The sequence below is a fragment of the Schistocerca gregaria genome, chromosome X (assembly GCF_023897955.1).
Source record: "Schistocerca gregaria isolate iqSchGreg1 chromosome X, iqSchGreg1.2, whole genome shotgun sequence".
NCBI classification, from domain to species: Eukaryota; Metazoa; Arthropoda; class Insecta; order Orthoptera; family Acrididae; genus Schistocerca; species Schistocerca gregaria.
In genome coordinates this window covers 167,483,948-167,502,293 of record NC_064931.1, presented here as the reverse complement: position 1 = coordinate 167,502,293, position 18,346 = coordinate 167,483,948, and the positions used below count along the sequence as shown (strand labels likewise).

Genomic DNA, 18,346 nt, shown 5'->3' with positions numbered 1-18,346 from the left:
CGGTCCATGGATTTGTGATATTTTCTCCATACCCGTACACGTCATCCGCTCGATACAATATGAAGCGAGACTCATCTGACTAGGCAACATGTTTCCAGTCATCAGCTGTCCAATGTCCGTGTTGAGGGGCCCAGCCGAGGCATAAAGCTTTGTGTTGTACAGACAGCAAGGGTACACGAGTGGGCCTTCGGCTCCGAAAGTCCATACCGATGATGTTTCGTTAAGTGGTTCGCACCCTTACACTTGTTGATGGCCCAGCATTGAAATCTGCAGCAATTTACGGTAGGGTTGAACTTCTGTCACATTGAACGGTTCTCTTCAGTCGTCGTTGGTCCTGTTCTTGCATGTTCCTTTTCCGGCCGCTGCGATGTCGGAGATCTGATGTTTTACCGGATTCCTCATATTCACGGTATACTCGTGAAATGGTCGTCCGGCAAAATCCCCACTTCATTGCTACCTCGGAGATGCTGTGTCCTATCGCTCGTGCGCCGACTGTAACACAACGTTCAAACTCACTCAGATCTTGATAACCTGCCGTTGCAACAGCAGTTTACCGATCTAACAACTGGGCCAGACACTTATTGTTTTATATGGGCGTTGCCGACCGCTGCGCCATATTGTACATGTTCAGATATATCTGTATTTGAATACACATGCCTATATCAGTTTCTTTGACTCTTCAGTGTGTATTCAAACGCCTTCTTATATTGTATAATGTTACAGATTGCAGACTCTCATTATCCACTGCAAATGACCCACGACTTTCTGGTCGGATCAGCTGAGAAAATATAGCTACGTTAACGGTATCTGAATCTACATATATACTCTACAAGCTATTTTACACCATGTGGCGCGTTGTATCTCTGGTATCCGCATCATTTCACAATTCCCTGCCCCCATTTGCAAACTGTACGTGTGGTGTAAGTGTCGGTAAACCGCGGTATGGGCTCCAATTTCTCTGATTTTCTTGTTTTGGACGTTTCACAAAACGTACTTCGGACAAAGTAAAACGTGCCCCTCTTCTTCTTGGAACGTACACTCTCGAAATATCAACAGTGAACCTCCTCATGAGGTCCAACGCATCTCTTGTAGCGCCTGCCACTGGAATTTATTGAGCATCTCTATATCGTTCTCGCGCTTACTAAACTAGCCTGTGATGAAACGCACCGCTCTTCTTTGTATCTTCTCCATCTCTTCTATTAATCTAACGCGGTAAGAATAATAGACTTCGAATAATACTCATCAGTCGGCCGAACAGTTGATCTGTGTAATATTATTTAACCAGTTCTTGGTGTTTCAGATCAGACCTTAGTAAAGAACATTTCAGCATAGCAATATAATGTATTTTTCCGTTACTGTTTGTTAAAAAAGTTTCATATTTACGAACAAAGAACGTGAACTGTTTTCTTGTTAGTATTATTTCGCCTAGATGTCGTAATTGCACGATCTGTTATAGACCTCGAAGACGATAGTGTGCTAGTGTTCAAGCACACCTTTCAGTTGAAATATATGCAAAAGATGTTCACCATCATGCTGTTTTTTCCACAGCGATTATCTTTTATTCACAAAAAAGTATATTTCTTAACCCAGGTACACACAAAACATCTCAAACAGAAATCTCTGTGCACCCCATCTGCTATCCTAGTGTGCTAATTCCGCCATGGTCCAACACCCTCGTTCCACGACTCCACAGTTACCTAATAGTTTGCCCTTGCTTTTCTTAATAATGAAACCTCTGGAAACCAGAGACGCTGTATCGCTCATGTGTTTTGCATGCAGTGATACCTGATGTGACAATATTCCGAATAAACATGTAAATTTCATTAGTTTTGCTTTCAAAGACGCTTATAATATTACTTAAAATCCGTCTTCATTGCAATTTTTTTATTTATTTATTATTCATATGAACGGTTTCGGTTCATTCAGAACCATCTTCAGATCTGATATTTCAGTGTGACGCAGCATGTGAAATTTGCTGAATTTGGACGGGTTACTCCTGTAACTGAAATGTCAGATCTGAAGATAGTTCTGAATGAACCGAAACCGGTCATTTGAATAAAAAAAATTTGCAATCAAGATCGATTTTATGTAATATTATAAAATCACTGATTGCTGTTATCCCATCAGACACTATGTCTGTTTTTGCAAAGTTTCAAAGATGCACCGAGTGGTAACATACCTAACTCCTTGTGACTACCAAGCATTTCATTCAGTCTGTAAACCTTTCAAGTTTGTTTCTCAAAGGGTAGGGAAACTGCAGCCATTCAGTGGAAATTGTTCCCCATTTGCAATCAGTAGTGCCGGTCCAGACTAGCCGAAATGTAACCGAATTGAGAACAGACCGGCCCATTTATCCTGTCTGGAGAATAGTCCCAACATGGGAAACCGAAACTGCTGTTCGCAGTAGCGACAGCAAGTAACCCAACGGCGCAGCCAGGAACTGATGTTACACATTTGTTGTAACATTATTTAGGGTTTATGACTGTATAATAATGTATGGCAACTAAAACTACCAAAAATGAAGAGTGGATATTGGGATTTAAAATCCTGTCATGGCTAAAAGGAAAACTATAGCCTTAATTTATCCCGAGGGAATGCAGCCTACTGTGTGTTTAAATGATTGCATTCTCTTGGGTAAAATATTCCTGATGTAAAATAGTCCCCTATTCGGATCTACAGGCGGGGACTACCCAGGATGATGTTGTCATCAGGAAAAACAGACCTGGCTGCGTATCTGAGCGTAGAATGTTAGTTCCCTTAATCGAGGAGATTGGTTAAAAAATTTAAAAATGGGGACGGATAGGTTGAAGCTATAGTGGAAATTAGTGAAATTTGGTGGTGGGAGGAACAGAATTTCTGGTCACATGAATACAAGGTTATAAATACAAAATCAAATAAGGATGATGCAATAATAGGTTTAATAACCAATGATAAAATTGGAATGCAAGTAAGCTACTATGAACAGCATAGTGAACATATTATTGTAGCCAAGGGAGACACAAAGCGCACACCCACAACAGTAGTACAAGTTTATATTGAACTAGCACCGCAGATGATGAAGAGATTGAAGAAATGCATGATGAAATAAAAAAAATATTCAAATAGTATAGCACTCCGTCTTCAGGCCACGAGCGGCCTACCGGGCCATCCGACCGCCGGTCATCCTCAGAGGAGGATGCGGATAGGAGGGGCGTGCAGTCAGCACACCACTCTCCCGGTCGTTATGATGGTATTCTTGACAGAAGCCGCTACTGTTCGGTCGAGTAGCTCCTCAATTGGCATCACGAGGCAGAGTGCACCCCGAAAAATGGCAACAGAGCATGGCCGCTGGATGGTCACACCATCCAAGTGCCGGCCACGCCCAACAGCGCTTAACATCGGCGATCTCACGGGAACCGGTGTATCCACTGCGGCAAAACCATTGCCACCATGTAGTTTAGGGAGACGAAAATTTGTGATGGGAGTTTGGAATTGAATATTAGGAAGAGGAAGAAAAGGAGAAATTGTAGGTGAATACGGACAGGTGGAAAGGAATGAAAAAGGACGCGCCGCCTGGTAGAGCTTCTCGCAGAGCATAATTTAATCAACTCTGATACTTGTCTTAAGAATCGTGAAAGGAGGTTGTATACGTGGAAAGGACCTGGAGACACAGGTAGGTTTCACATTGGCTATATAATGGTAGGACACAAGTTTCCAAACGAGATTTTACACTGTAACAAATTTTCAGGGGCAGATGTGGACCCTGACCACAATTGGTTGTTTATGAACTGTAGATTAAAACTGAAGGAACTGGAATAATGTAGGAAATTAAGGAGATGGGACCTGGGTAAGCTGAAAGAACCAGAGGTAGTTCAGAGTTTCAGAGGGCGCATTAGGCAGCAACTGACTAGGACGGGGGAAAGGAATACAGTAGAAGACGAATGGGTGGCATTGAGAGAGGAAATAATGAAAGCAGTAGAGAATCGAAGAGGTAAAAAGACAGGGTCTACTAGAAATACTTGAATAACGTAGGAGATATTGAATTTAGTTGGTAAAAGGAGGAAATACGAAAATACAGCAAATGAAGTAGAAATATGAGATAGACAGGATGCGCAAAATGGCTAAGCAGGAATGGATAGAGGACAAATGTAAGTAGTTAGAAGCATGTAATCACTAGGCGAAAGAAAGATACCGCCTACAGGAAAAGAAAACAAAAGCAGCTGTATGAATATCAATAACTCAGATGGAAAACCAGTCCTAAGCAAAGAAGGGAAAGCTGGAAGGTGCAAGGAGTGTAATAGAGGGACTGTGCAAAGTAGATGAACTTGAAGGAAGTATTACGGAAATGGAAGAGGAAGAAGATGAGGAGGAAGATATCATACTACGGAAGAATTTGACAGAAGTCTGAAAGACCTACGTCGAAAGAAAACCCCGGGAGAAGAAGACATTCCGTCAAAACGACTGGTAGCCTTGGGAGAGAGGTGACAAAACTCTTCCATCTGGTGAGCAATATGTAGGAGACAGTCGAAATACCTTCATATTTCAAGAATAACAATAATTCCAATGTCAAAGAAAGCAGATGTTGACAGATGTGAATATTACCGAACTATCAGATCAAGAGACGAGCAGTAAGCAGATTCAGAATGATCTATGTGGAGGTAGCTATTCGGAGAGGAAGAAGTTTGAACACGATAGAGCAGCATGGACAGCTGCATCAACCCAATCTGCGGACTGAAGACCACACCACCACCACCACCACCACCACCACCACCAACAACAACAACAACAACAACAAGAACGGCTTGAGGAATGCAGCACAAGCTCGGATAGCACGAGGATGCGGAAGAAAATCGCCCATATTGATCTCAAATGAACTGTCCTAGCATTTGCCTTAATCGATTTACGGAAACTACCAGAAAACCTCAATCTGGATTGACCATACTCAGGATTGACCAACGGGCCTTTGTACGTCCCTCCTCCCCAATGGAGCCCATTGCCTTAATTTCTGATCCGTCTCGTTACTAATACAGGCTGCATTCATTAGGATGACTGGTTGTAACGTGTCGTTGCAGCTGTGGGTCCCATTTGTCTTCTGATTCAGTAATTGGATGACAGGATCAAGGAAGAGGGAGGTCAAGTAATTATTACCAAAAACGTTTGGGTTAAATGATCGTTGGTTGACGTCATAAAGTTCATTGGGCATTGTCTGCATCAAGGTCAAACTGATGCCTGTACCGTAAAAACTACGAGCTGGGTTTACTGAAAGTACGAGGGGCGTCAATAAGTAACGCAATGCATTTTTTCTGAAAGTAGGTTGTTTTTATTCAGGATTCCAATATACCATATTATTCACCTTTCTTTTGGCTACGAAAACCTCTTTTTCAACATTATCTCCGTTCAATGCAATGGCCTTATGCCACCTCACTCGGAGGGCCTGTATGCCCGCATAGTATCACTCTACTGGTCGACGTCGGAGCCAACGTCTTCGGCATCAATAGCCTCTCCATCATCCACGTACTGCTTCCCGCGGAGTGCATCCTTCACTGCAGCAAGCAGATGGAAGGTTTAAGATCTGGCCAGCAGGGCAGGTAAGGAAGAACAATCCAATGAAGTTTTGTGACCACCTCTCGGGTGCACAGACTTGGCTGAGGCCTTGCGTCGTCATGGAGAAGGAAAAAATCGTTCGCATTTTCGTGGCGACGAACACGCTGAAGTCGTTTCTTCATTTTCCTGAGGGTAGCACAATAGACGTTGGAAATGATTATTTCACCTTGAGGGAAGACATCAAACAGAACAACCGCTTCAGAGTACCAGAAGTCCGTCGCCATGAGTCTACCAGCTTAGGGTGCAGCTTTGAACTTTTTATTCGGGAAAGAAGTGATGTGGAGCCACTCCATGGATTGCCCTTTCGTTTTCTGTCCTAAGTGATGAACCCACATTTCATCAACGGTGACGATATTCGACAAAAATTATCACGATCAGCCTCGTAACGCACAACCAATTCCGCACAAATGGCCCCTCTTTGCTCTTTATGGGCTTCTAGTAGGCAGCAAGCAACCCAGCGGGCTCACACCTTTGAGTACCCCAACTGTTGGACGAGTGTGTCAGCACTACCAGCAGAGACGTTCAGTTGTGCAGCGATGTGTTCGATAGTGATCCATCGATCAGCTAGAATGTTTCCACACATTCCAACATTGCAGTAATCGCAGCTGTGTGAGGCTGGCCGGCACGTGGGAGATCTGAGTGACCTTGTTTGATCAGTGACGACCGACGTCTCGTCCAACGACTCAACGTGTTTTTTTCTTAGTGCTATGTCTCTGCAGACATTCTGCAAGCCCCTATGAATATCTCCGATGCTCTAATTTTATGCCAAAAGAAATTTAGTGTCAGCTCCCTGCTTGGAACGCACGCCCGTTTCAGACGCCACTTTGAAATCAACGTACAGCTTCGTCACCAATCGGAATTTCATGAAACTATAAGGACTGAAGCAGGAATGTTCCACAATGTCCATCAACAAATTCTACTTATTTTCAACCGAAACTGGCCGAGTAAAAATGCGTTGCATTACTTATTGAACGACCGTCGTATATAGAGTGTATAAGTCATAAATATGTCTGTGACGATATGGGGAAAAGTTAAAAACAATAAAGATGATGCACAGCGGAAAAAAATCTCTTTTAATGGGTGCAAAATTATTATGACCTTTGAAATGATTCCACGCGGAGGGGGCCATCACATCAGTGTACTACAGCGGTAACCAAATAGGAGATTTTCTGGGATCCACTAACAATGTCGTCGATACGCTGCACGCTTTGCTCCGAATGCAGGCTTGTCGGCACTAGCGAGACAGGACGCCCCCATTAACTGACGTATCGCACAGCATGAGCTTTTCATATGACCTGGTCGACAACGAAAACCGGAAATGGCTTAACTTCAAGACCACTGCCAGCACTGCAAATTAAGCCTGTTTCACACGATCGACTTTGTGTTCGAAATCGACTACTCGTAGTGGGCGTGCATCACACGCCAGCCTGTCAATGATACGTTTACTGTTCCTAGTGTAACGTTCTAAACTCCTGAGGTTACTGAAGACTGCGCAAGCGCAGAGCTATAGGATCCTGTTGCCGTCTGCGAATACCAGAATTCGTCACCAATACTCGCCTTGCCCACTCATGGTATAGTAATGGCTTCGGTGCTACTGACATTAATCTTTATATTATTGTTATCCTTCTGTTTACAAAGGTTGCACGAGGACTTGATTATCTTTTTACCATGAAACCAAATACTTGAAAGAAGGTATTGCAATACCTGGCGAATAAATAACAGCTGAAATTGATGGTAAATGTTTACAAAGAAAATTGCTTCAACAGTGGATTGGCTTGGGTTGTTTGGGATAAAGACCAAACAGAGAGGTCATCGGTCTCATCGGATTAGGGAAGGACGGGGAAGGAAATCGGCCGTGCCCTTTCAAAGGAACCATCCCGGTATTTGCCTGGAGCGATTTAGGGAAATCACAGAAAACCTAAATCAGGATGGCCGGACGCGGGATTGCACCGTCGTCCTCGCGAATGCGAGTCCAGTGTGCTAACCACTGCGCCACGTCGCTCGGTCAACAGTGGAATAGTTATGTCTGGTGAAGGGTAAAATTAATTTGGGATGTTATTTGGAACTTGCAAAGTAAAAAATGCTCAGAGGATAAACTGAAAAGGAACAATACACTGTCTTCTAAATATTGTTTAATTATATTCGTTACCTGAGGTCTACACTGTCCAGTCACATTGTGATCAACTGTCAAAAGCCTGAATAACCACATTGTGCAGCGCGAGGCGTGCCCGAGGAGAGTATATGAGATCCTGGAAACTACAGACAGGGATACAAGCTAAGGCGGCCCAAGTGCCGTGGCCAGCTGCGCTGGGTTACTCGGTTTAGGACCCTTGGTGCAAACAGTCCCATCTAGGTAGTCCCACAAATTCTCGATTGGGTTTAGATCCGGGGAGTTTGGTGGCCAGAGGAATACGTTGAATTGGTGCTCTTCGAACCACGCACGTGTACTACGACTTGTGTGACACGTTGCAATGGCCTGTTCGTAGATGCCATCGTACTGAAGAAACAGCAAACTGCCTCCGAGAATAACGAGTTCACTCAGGGAATGCCACGAAAACATCCACCAGACCATAACGCTCCCTCCTGATTGCTAGATGTTTCCTTTCATGCCGTACACACCAACGACCATCTATCTGACGGAGCATAAAACCGTAATTCATCTTAAAAGGCCACTTGTTGCCAACCAGTGAACGTCCAGATGCGGTATTGTCGTGCAAATTCCAGCCTTCTTCGCCGATGAACAGCAGCCATCATGAGTGCGTGAACCAGGCACATGCTCTCTCTCTCTCTCTCTCTCTCTCTCTCTCTCTCTCTGTGTGTGTGTGTGTGTGTGTGTGTGTGTGTGTGTGTGTGTGTGTGTGTGTGTGTGTGTGTGTGTGTGTGCGGCCGCGCGGAGGCGCTCGTGCGTGCAGCGTCGTTCGCCGAACGGTCGTTGAGGAGACTATTGGCAGCCCCTTGGTTCATCTCGGCTGTCAGTTGACCACAGTCGCTCAACAGATGCACGCCTTTTCGCCCGTACACATCTCCGCAGCCATCATTCAACCCTGTCATATATGGCCCGTGGTGAACCACAGTTGCCTCGGCGACAGTTTTTGATAGCTGGATAGCGCCATTTTGCTACGCACAATATACTTTAACCACGGCGGCACGCGAATAGTTTACAAACGTAGCCGATTCGCAAATGCTTCCACCGTTGGCCCGAAGGCAGTGGTCATGCCCTTCTGGACGTCATAAAAATGTTTGTTTTCGCATTACATCGACTGCCCTGTTTTCCGCGTCCTCAGACGCTGTGTGTGTATCCTCCACTGCCAGTGCTGCCACATGCCGTCTGTGCTTGTTTATTCCATATTGACGTGAAGCATAGGCGGTGGTCACATTAATGTAACTGGACCGTGTATTAGTGGACATCTGTATGGCGACACTTTCAACGAGATTTCTGAATGTCCGTGGAGGAACGGCAGCTCATTCTTCCTTAAGAGACGAAACCAAAGAACGTAATGACATGGGGCCGTAGGGTCTGCAGAGACGTCGACGTCTAACACATCCCATTGGGTTTAAGTCTGGACTCTAGGCAGACCAGTCCATTTCAAGAATGTTACTGTCGCAAAGTATTGTCTCACAGATGCTGTTTCAAAGCAAGGTGCATTGTCATGCCCAATATAATCAATCAGTGTCTCCGAACTGTTCATCTACTGTATGCATTACAAAATGCTGTAAAATGTGTTCTTATCCTTCTGCATTTAGATTTTTCTTAAATGCAGCAAGGGAACCACACCTTAACCACGATAAACACTCTGATACCATAATATTAACTCCTCCCCACTTTGCTGTTGCCACTAGAGATGATGCCAGGTAATGTTTGGAGTAATTCGCCAAACCAAAACACTTCCATCTGGTTGCTACAGCGTATAGCGTGATTCATCACACCAAGCCATTCGTTTCCAGTCATCCTCTGGCCACTAGCGTCGCTCTTTATACCACCTCTAGAATCGCTTACCATCGACTACAGAAACGTGTAGCTTATGTGGCGCTACCCTGTCATTGTACCCCATTCTTTTTAACTCCATAAAAATTGTGTTATCTGGACCGCCGGTAGCACGTAGGTATACTACTGGTCATTAAAATTGCTACACCACTAAGATGATGTGTTACAGACGCGAAATTTAACCGACAGGAAGAAGATGCTGTGATATGCAAATGATTAGCTTTTCAGAGCATTCACACAAGGTTGGCACCGGTGGCGACACCTTCAACGTGCTGAAATGTCGAAAGTTTCCAACCGATTTCTCATACACAAACAGCAGTTGACCGACGTTGCCTGGTGAAACGTTGTTGTGATGCCTCGTGTAAGGACGAGAAATGCGTACCATCATGTTTCCGACTTTGATAAAGAGCGGATTGTAGCCTATCGCGATGAAATTGCTTCTCGCATTGGTCGAGATCCAACGACTGTTAGCAGAATATGGAATCGGTAGGTTTAGGAGGGTAATATGGAACGCCGTGCTGGATCCCAACGGCCTCGTATCACCAGCAGTCGAGATGACATGCACCTTATCCGCATGGCTGTAACGGGCGTGCAGCCACGTCTCGATCCCCGAGTCAACAGATGGGGACGGTTGCAAGACAACAACCATCTGCACGAACAGTTCGACGACGTTTGCAGCAGCATGGACTATCAGCTCGGAGACCATGGCTGCGGTTACCCTTGACACTGCATCACAGACAGGAGCGTCAGCGATGGTGTATTCAACGACGAATCTGGTTGCACGAATGGCAAAACGGTATTTTTTCGGATGAATCCAGGTTCCGTTTACAGCATCATGATGGTCGCATCCGTGTTTGGCGACATCGCGGTGAACGCACATTGGAAGCGTCTATTCGTCATCGCCATACTGGCGTATCATCCGGCGTGATGGTGTGGGTTGCCATTGGTTACACGTCTCGGTCATCTCTTGTTCGTATTGACGGCACTTTGAACGGTGGACGTTACATTTCAGATGTGTTACGACCCATGGCTCTACCCTTCAGGAGCGGCCTACCGGGCCATTCGACCGCCGGTCATCCTCAGAGGAGGATGTGGATAGGAGGGGCGTGCAGTCAGCACACCACTCTCCCGGTCGTTATGATGGTATTCTTGACAGAAGCCGCTACTGTTCGGTCGAGTAGCTCCTCAATTGGCATCACGAGGCAGAGTGCACCCCGAAAAATGGCAACAGAGCATGGCCGCTGGATGGTCACACCATCCAAGTGCCGGCCACGCCCAACAGCGCTTAACATCGGCGATCTCACGGGAACCGGTGTATCCACTGCGGCAAAACCATTGCCACCATGTAGTTTAGGGAGACGAAAATTTGTGATGGGAGTTTGGAATTGAATATTAGGAAGAGGAAGAAAAGGAGAAATTGTAGGTGAATACGGACAGGTGGAAAGGAATGAAAAAGGACGCGCCGCCTGGTAGAGCTTCTCGCAGAGCATAATTTAATCAACTCTGATACTTGTCTTAAGAATCGTGAAAGGAGGTTGTATACGTGGAAAGGACCTGGAGACACAGGTAGGTTTCACATTGGCTATATAATGGTAGGACACAAGTTTCCAAACGAGATTTTACACTGTAACAAATTTTCAGGGGCAGATGTGGACCCTGACCACAATTGGTTGTTTATGAACTGTAGATTAAAACTGAAGGAACTGGAATAATGTAGGAAATTAAGGAGATGGGACCTGGGTAAGCTGAAAGAACCAGAGGTAGTTCAGAGTTTCAGAGGGCGCATTAGGCAGCAACTGACTAGGACGGGGGAAAGGAATACAGTAGAAGACGAATGGGTGGCATTGAGAGAGGAAATAATGAAAGCAGTAGAGAATCGAAGAGGTAAAAAGACAGGGTCTACTAGAAATACTTGAATAACGTAGGAGATATTGAATTTAGTTGGTAAAAGGAGGAAATACGAAAATACAGCAAATGAAGTAGAAATATGAGATAGACAGGATGCGCAAAATGGCTAAGCAGGAATGGATAGAGGACAAATGTAAGTAGTTAGAAGCATGTAATCACTAGGCGAAAGAAAGATACCGCCTACAGGAAAAGAAAACAAAAGCAGCTGTATGAATATCAATAACTCAGATGGAAAACCAGTCCTAAGCAAAGAAGGGAAAGCTGGAAGGTGCAAGGAGTGTAATAGAGGGACTGTGCAAAGTAGATGAACTTGAAGGAAGTATTACGGAAATGGAAGAGGAAGAAGATGAGGAGGAAGATATCATACTACGGAAGAATTTGACAGAAGTCTGAAAGACCTACGTCGAAAGAAAACCCCGGGAGAAGAAGACATTCCGTCAAAACGACTGGTAGCCTTGGGAGAGAGGTGACAAAACTCTTCCATCTGGTGAGCAATATGTAGGAGACAGTCGAAATACCTTCATATTTCAAGAATAACAATAATTCCAATGTCAAAGAAAGCAGATGTTGACAGATGTGAATATTACCGAACTATCAGATCAAGAGACGAGCAGTAAGCAGATTCAGAATGATCTATGTGGAGGTAGCTATTCGGAGAGGAAGAAGTTTGAACACGATAGAGCAGCATGGACAGCTGCATCAACCCAATCTGCGGACTGAAGACCACACCACCACCACCACCACCACCACCACCACCACCACCACCACCAACAACAACAACAACAACAACAAGAACGGCTTGAGGAATGCAGCACAAGCTCGGATAGCACGAGGATGCGGAAGAAAATCGCCCATATTGATCTCAAATGAACTGTCCTAGCATTTGCCTTAATCGATTTACGGAAACTACCAGAAAACCTCAATCTGGATTGACCATACTCAGGATTGACCAACGGGCCTTTGTACGTCCCTCCTCCCCAATGGAGCCCATTGCCTTAATTTCTGATCCGTCTCGTTACTAATACAGGCTGCATTCATTAGGATGACTGGTTGTAACGTGTCGTTGCAGCTGTGGGTCCCATTTGTCTTCTGATTCAGTAATTGGATGACAGGATCAAGGAAGAGGGAGGTCAAGTAATTATTACCAAAAACGTTTGGGTTAAATGATCGTTGGTTGACGTCATAAAGTTCATTGGGCATTGTCTGCATCAAGGTCAAACTGATGCCTGTACCGTAAAAACTACGAGCTGGGTTTACTGAAAGTACGAGGGGCGTCAATAAGTAACGCAATGCATTTTTTCTGAAAGTAGGTTGTTTTTATTCAGGATTCCAATATACCATATTATTCACCTTTCTTTTGGCTACGAAAACCTCTTTTTCAACATTATCTCCGTTCAATGCAATGGCCTTATGCCACCTCACTCGGAGGGCCTGTATGCCCGCATAGTATCACTCTACTGGTCGACGTCGGAGCCAACGTCTTCGGCATCAATAGCCTCTCCATCATCCACGTACTGCTTCCCGCGGAGTGCATCCTTCACTGCAGCAAGCAGATGGAAGGTTTAAGATCTGGCCAGCAGGGCAGGTAAGGAAGAACAATCCAATGAAGTTTTGTGACCACCTCTCGGGTGCACAGACTTGGCTGAGGCCTTGCGTCGTCATGGAGAAGGAAAAAATCGTTCGCATTTTCGTGGCGACGAACACGCTGAAGTCGTTTCTTCATTTTCCTGAGGGTAGCACAATAGACGTTGGAAATGATTATTTCACCTTGAGGGAAGACATCAAACAGAACAACCGCTTCAGAGTACCAGAAGTCCGTCGCCATGAGTCTACCAGCTTAGGGTGCAGCTTTGAACTTTTTATTCGGGAAAGAAGTGATGTGGAGCCACTCCATGGATTGCCCTTTCGTTTTCTGTCCTAAGTGATGAACCCACATTTCATCAACGGTGACGATATTCGACAAAAATTATCACGATCAGCCTCGTAACGCACAACCAATTCCGCACAAATGGCCCCTCTTTGCTCTTTATGGGCTTCTAGTAGGCAGCAAGCAACCCAGCGGGCTCACACCTTTGAGTACCCCAACTGTTGGACGAGTGTGTCAGCACTACCAGCAGAGACGTTCAGTTGTGCAGCGATGTGTTCGATAGTGATCCATCGATCAGCTAGAATGTTTCCACACATTCCAACATTGCAGTAATCGCAGCTGTGTGAGGCTGGCCGGCACGTGGGAGATCTGAGTGACCTTGTTTGATCAGTGACGACCGACGTCTCGTCCAACGACTCAACGTGTTTTTTTCTTAGTGCTATGTCTCTGCAGACATTCTGCAAGCCCCTATGAATATCTCCGATGCTCTAGTTTTATGCCAAAAGAAATTTAGTGTCAGCTCCCTGCTTGGAACGCACGCCCGTTTCAGACGCCACTTTGAAATCAACGTACAGCTTCGTCACCAATCGGAATTTCATGAAACTATAAGGACTGAAGCAGGAATGTTCCACAATGTCCATCAACAAATTCTACTTATTTTCAACCGAAACTGGCCGAGTAAAAATGCGTTGCATTACTTATTGAACGACCGTCGTATATAAAGTGTAAAAGTCATAAATATGTCTGTGACGATATGGGGAAAAGTTAAAAACAATAAAGATGATGCACAGCGGAAAAAAATCTCTTTTAATGGGTGCAAAATTATTATGACCTTTGAAATGATTCCACGCGGAGGGGGCCATCACATCAGTGTACTACAACGGTAACCAAATAGGAGATTTTCTGGGATCCACTAACAATGTCGTCGATACGCTGCACGCTTTGCTCCGAATGCAGGCTTTTCGGCACTAGCGAGGCAGGACGCCCCCATTAACTGACGTATCGCACAGCATGAGCTTTTCGTATGACCTGGTCGACAACGAAAACAGGAAATGGCTTAACTTCAAGACCACTGCCAGCACTGCAAATTAAGCCTGTTTCACACGATCGACTTTGTGTTCGAAATCGACTACTCGTAGTGGGCGTGCATCACACGCCAGCCTGTCAATGATACGTTTACTGTTCCTAGTGTAACGTTCTAAACTCCTGAGGTTACTGAAGACTGCGCAAGCGCAGAGCTATAGGATCCTGTTGCCGTCTGCTAATACCAGAATTCGTCACCAATACTCGCCTTGCCCACTCATGGTATAGTAATGGCTTCGGTGCTACTGACATTAATCTTTATATTATTGTTATCCTTCTGTTTACAAAGTTTGCACGAGGACTTGATTATCTTTTTACCATGAAACCAAATACTTGAAAGAAGGTATTGCAATACCTGGCGAATAAATAACAGCTGAAATTGATGGTAAATGTTTACAAAGAAAATTGCTTCAACAGTGGATTGGCTTGGGTTGTTTGGGATAAAGACCAAACAGAGAGGTCATCGGTCTCATCGGATTAGGGAAGGACGGGGAAGGAAATCGGCCGTGCCCTTTCAAAGGAACCATCCCGGTATTTGCCTGGAGCGATTTAGGGAAATCACAGAAAACCTAAATCAGGATGGCCGGACGCGGGATTGCACCGTCGTCCTCGCGAATGCGAGTCCAGTGTGCTAACCACTGCGCCACGTCGCTCGGTCAACAGTGGAATAGTTATGTCTGGTGAAGGGTAAAATTAATTTGGGATGTTATTTGGAACTTGCAAAGTAAAAAATGCTCAGAGGATAAACTGAAAAGGAACAATACACTGTCTTCTAAATATTGTTTAATTATATTCGTTACCTGAGGTCTACACTGTCCAGTCACATTGTGATCAACTGTCAAAAGCCTGAATAACCACATTGTGCAGCGCGAGGCGTGCCCGAGGAGAGTATATGAGATTCTGGAAACTACAGACAGGGATACAAGCTAAGGCGGCTCAAGAGCCGTGGCCAGCTGCGCTGGGTTACTCGGTTTAGGACCCTTGGTGCAAACAGTCCCATCTAGGTAGTCCCACAAATTCTCGATTGGGTTTAGATCCGGGGAGTTTGGTGGCCAGAGGAATACGTTGAATTGGTGCTCTTCGAACCACGCACGTGTACTACGACTTGTGTGACACGTTGCAATGGCCTGTTCGTAGATGCCATCGTACTGAAGAAACAGCAAACTGCCTCCGAGAATAACGAGTTCACTCAGGGAATGCCACGAAAACATCCACCAGACCATAACGCTCCCTCCTGATTGCTAGATGTTTCCTTTCATGCCGTACACACCAACGACCATCTATCTGACGGAGCATAAAACCGTAATTCATCTTAAAAGGCCACTTGTTGCCAACCAGTGAACGTCCAGATGCGGTATTGTCGTGCAAATTCCAGCCTTCTTCGCCGATGAACACACATGCTCTCTCTCTCTCTCTCTCTCTCTCTCTCTCTCTCTCTCTCTCTCTCTCTCTCTCTCTCTCTCTCTCTGTGTGTGTGTGTGTGTGTGTGTGTGTGTGTGTGTGTGTGTGTGTGTGTGTGTGCGGCCGCGCGGAGGCGCTCGTGCGTGCAGCGTCGTTCGCCGAACGGTCGTTGAGGAGACTATTGGCAGCCCCTTGGTTCATCTCGGCTGTCAGTTGACCACAGTCGCTCAACAGATGCACGCCTTTTCGCCCGTACACATCTCCGCAGCCATCATTCAACCCTGTCATATATGGCCCGTGGTGAACCACAGTTGCCTCGGCGACAGTTTTTGATAGCTGGATAGCGCCATTTTGCTACGCACAATATACTTTAACCACGGCGGCACGCGAATAGTTTACAAACGTAGCCGATTCGCAAATGCTTCCACCGTTGGCCCGAAGGCAGTGGTCATGCCCTTCTGGACGTCATAAAAATGTTTGTTTTCGCATTACATCGACTGCCCTGTTTTCCGCGTCCTCAGACGCTGTGTGTGTATCCTCCACTGCCAGTGCTGCCACATGCCGTCTGTGCTTGTTTATTCCATATTGACGTGAAGCATAGGCGGTGGTCACATTAATGTAACTGGACCGTGTATTAGTGGACATCTGTATGGCGACACTTTCAACGAGATTTCTGAATGTCCGTGGAGGAACGGCAGCTCATTCTTCCTTAAGAGACGAAACCAAAGAACGTAATGACATGGGGCCGTAGGGTCTGCAGAGACGTCGACGTCTAACACATCCCATTGGGTTTAAGTCTGGACTCTAGGCAGACCAGTCCATTTCAAGAATGTTACTGTCGCAAAGTATTGTCTCACAGATGCTGTTTCAAAGCAAGGTGCATTGTCATGCCCAATATAATCAATCAGTGTCTCCGAACTGTTCATCTACTGTATGCATTACAAAATGCTGTAAAATGTGTTCTTATCCTTCTGCATTTAGATTTTTCTTAAATGCAGCAAGGGAACCACACCTTAACCACGATAAACACTCTGATACCATAATATTAACTCCTCCCCACTTTGCTGTTGCCACTAGAGATGATGCCAGGTAATGTTTGGAGTAATTCGCCAAACCAAAACACTTCCATCTGGTTGCTACAGCGTATAGCGTGATTCATCACACCAAGCCATTCGTTTCCAGTCATCCTCTGTCCACTAGCGTCGCTCTTTATACCACCTCTAGAATCGCTTACCATCGACTACAGAAACGTGTAGCTTATGTGACGCTACCCTGTCATTGTACCCCATTCTTTTTAACTCCATAAAAATTGTGTTATCTGGACCGCCGGTAGCACGTAGGTATACTACTGGTTATTAAAATTGCTACACCACTAAGATGATGTGTTACAGACGCGAAATTTAACCGACAGGAAGAAGATGCTGTGATATGCAAATGATTAGCTTTTCAGAGCATTCACACAAGGTTGGCACCGGTGGCGACACCTTCAACGTGCTGAAATGTCGAAAGTTTCCAACCGATTTCTCATACACAAACAGCAGTTGACCGACGTTGCCTGGTGAAACGTTGTTGTGATGCCTCGTGTAAGGACGAGAAATGCGTACCATCATGTTTCCGACTTTGATAAAGAGCGGATTGTAGCCTATCGCGATGAAATTGCTTCTCGCATTGGTCGAGATCCAACGACTGTTAGCAGAATATGGAATCGGTAGGTTTAGGAGGGTAATACGGAACGCCGTGCTGGATCCCAACGGCCTCGTATCACTAGCAGTCGAGATGACATGCACCTTATCCGCATGGCTGTAACGGGCGTGCAGCCACGTCTCGATCCCCGAGTCAACAGATGGGGACGGTTGCAAGACAACAACCATCTGCACGAACAGTTCGACGACGTTTGCAGCAGCATGGACTATCAGCTCGGAGACCATGGCTGCGGTTACCCTTGACACTGCATCACAGACAGGAGCGTCAGCGATGGTGTATTCAACGACGAATCTGGTTGCACGAATGGCAAAACGGTATTTTTTCGGATGAATCCAGGTTCCGTTTACAGCATCATGATGGTCGCATCCGTGTTTGGCGACATCGCGGTGAACGCACATTGGAAGCGTCTATTCGTCATCGCCATACTGGCGTATCATCCGGCGTGATGGTGTGGGTTGCCATTGGTTACACGTCTCGGTCATCTCTTGTTCGTATTGACGGCACTTTGAACGGTGGACGTTACATTTCAGATGTGTTACGACCCATGGCTCTACCCTTCATTCGATCCGTGCGAAACCCTACATTTCAGCAGGATAATGCACGATGCATAATGCATGTTGCAGGTCCTGTACTGGCCTTTCTGGATATAGAAAATGTTCGACTGCTGCCCTGGCCAGCACAATCGCCAAATCTCTCACCAATTGAAAACGTCTGCTCAATGGTGGCCGACCAACTGGCTCGTCTCAATACGCCAGTCAGTACTCTTGATGAACTGTGGTATCGTGTTGAAGCTGCATGGGCAGCTGTGCCTGTAC

The 18,346-nt window shown here is 45.6% G+C and overlaps 1 protein-coding gene across 1 annotated transcript in view; it reads left to right on the top strand.

Annotated features, from left to right (window-relative positions):
* Positions 1 to 18,346, top strand: part of LOC126299272 (lysosomal acid phosphatase-like) — a 154,345-nt gene that overhangs the window by 44,767 nt on the left and 91,232 nt on the right. The window lies entirely within an intron of this gene.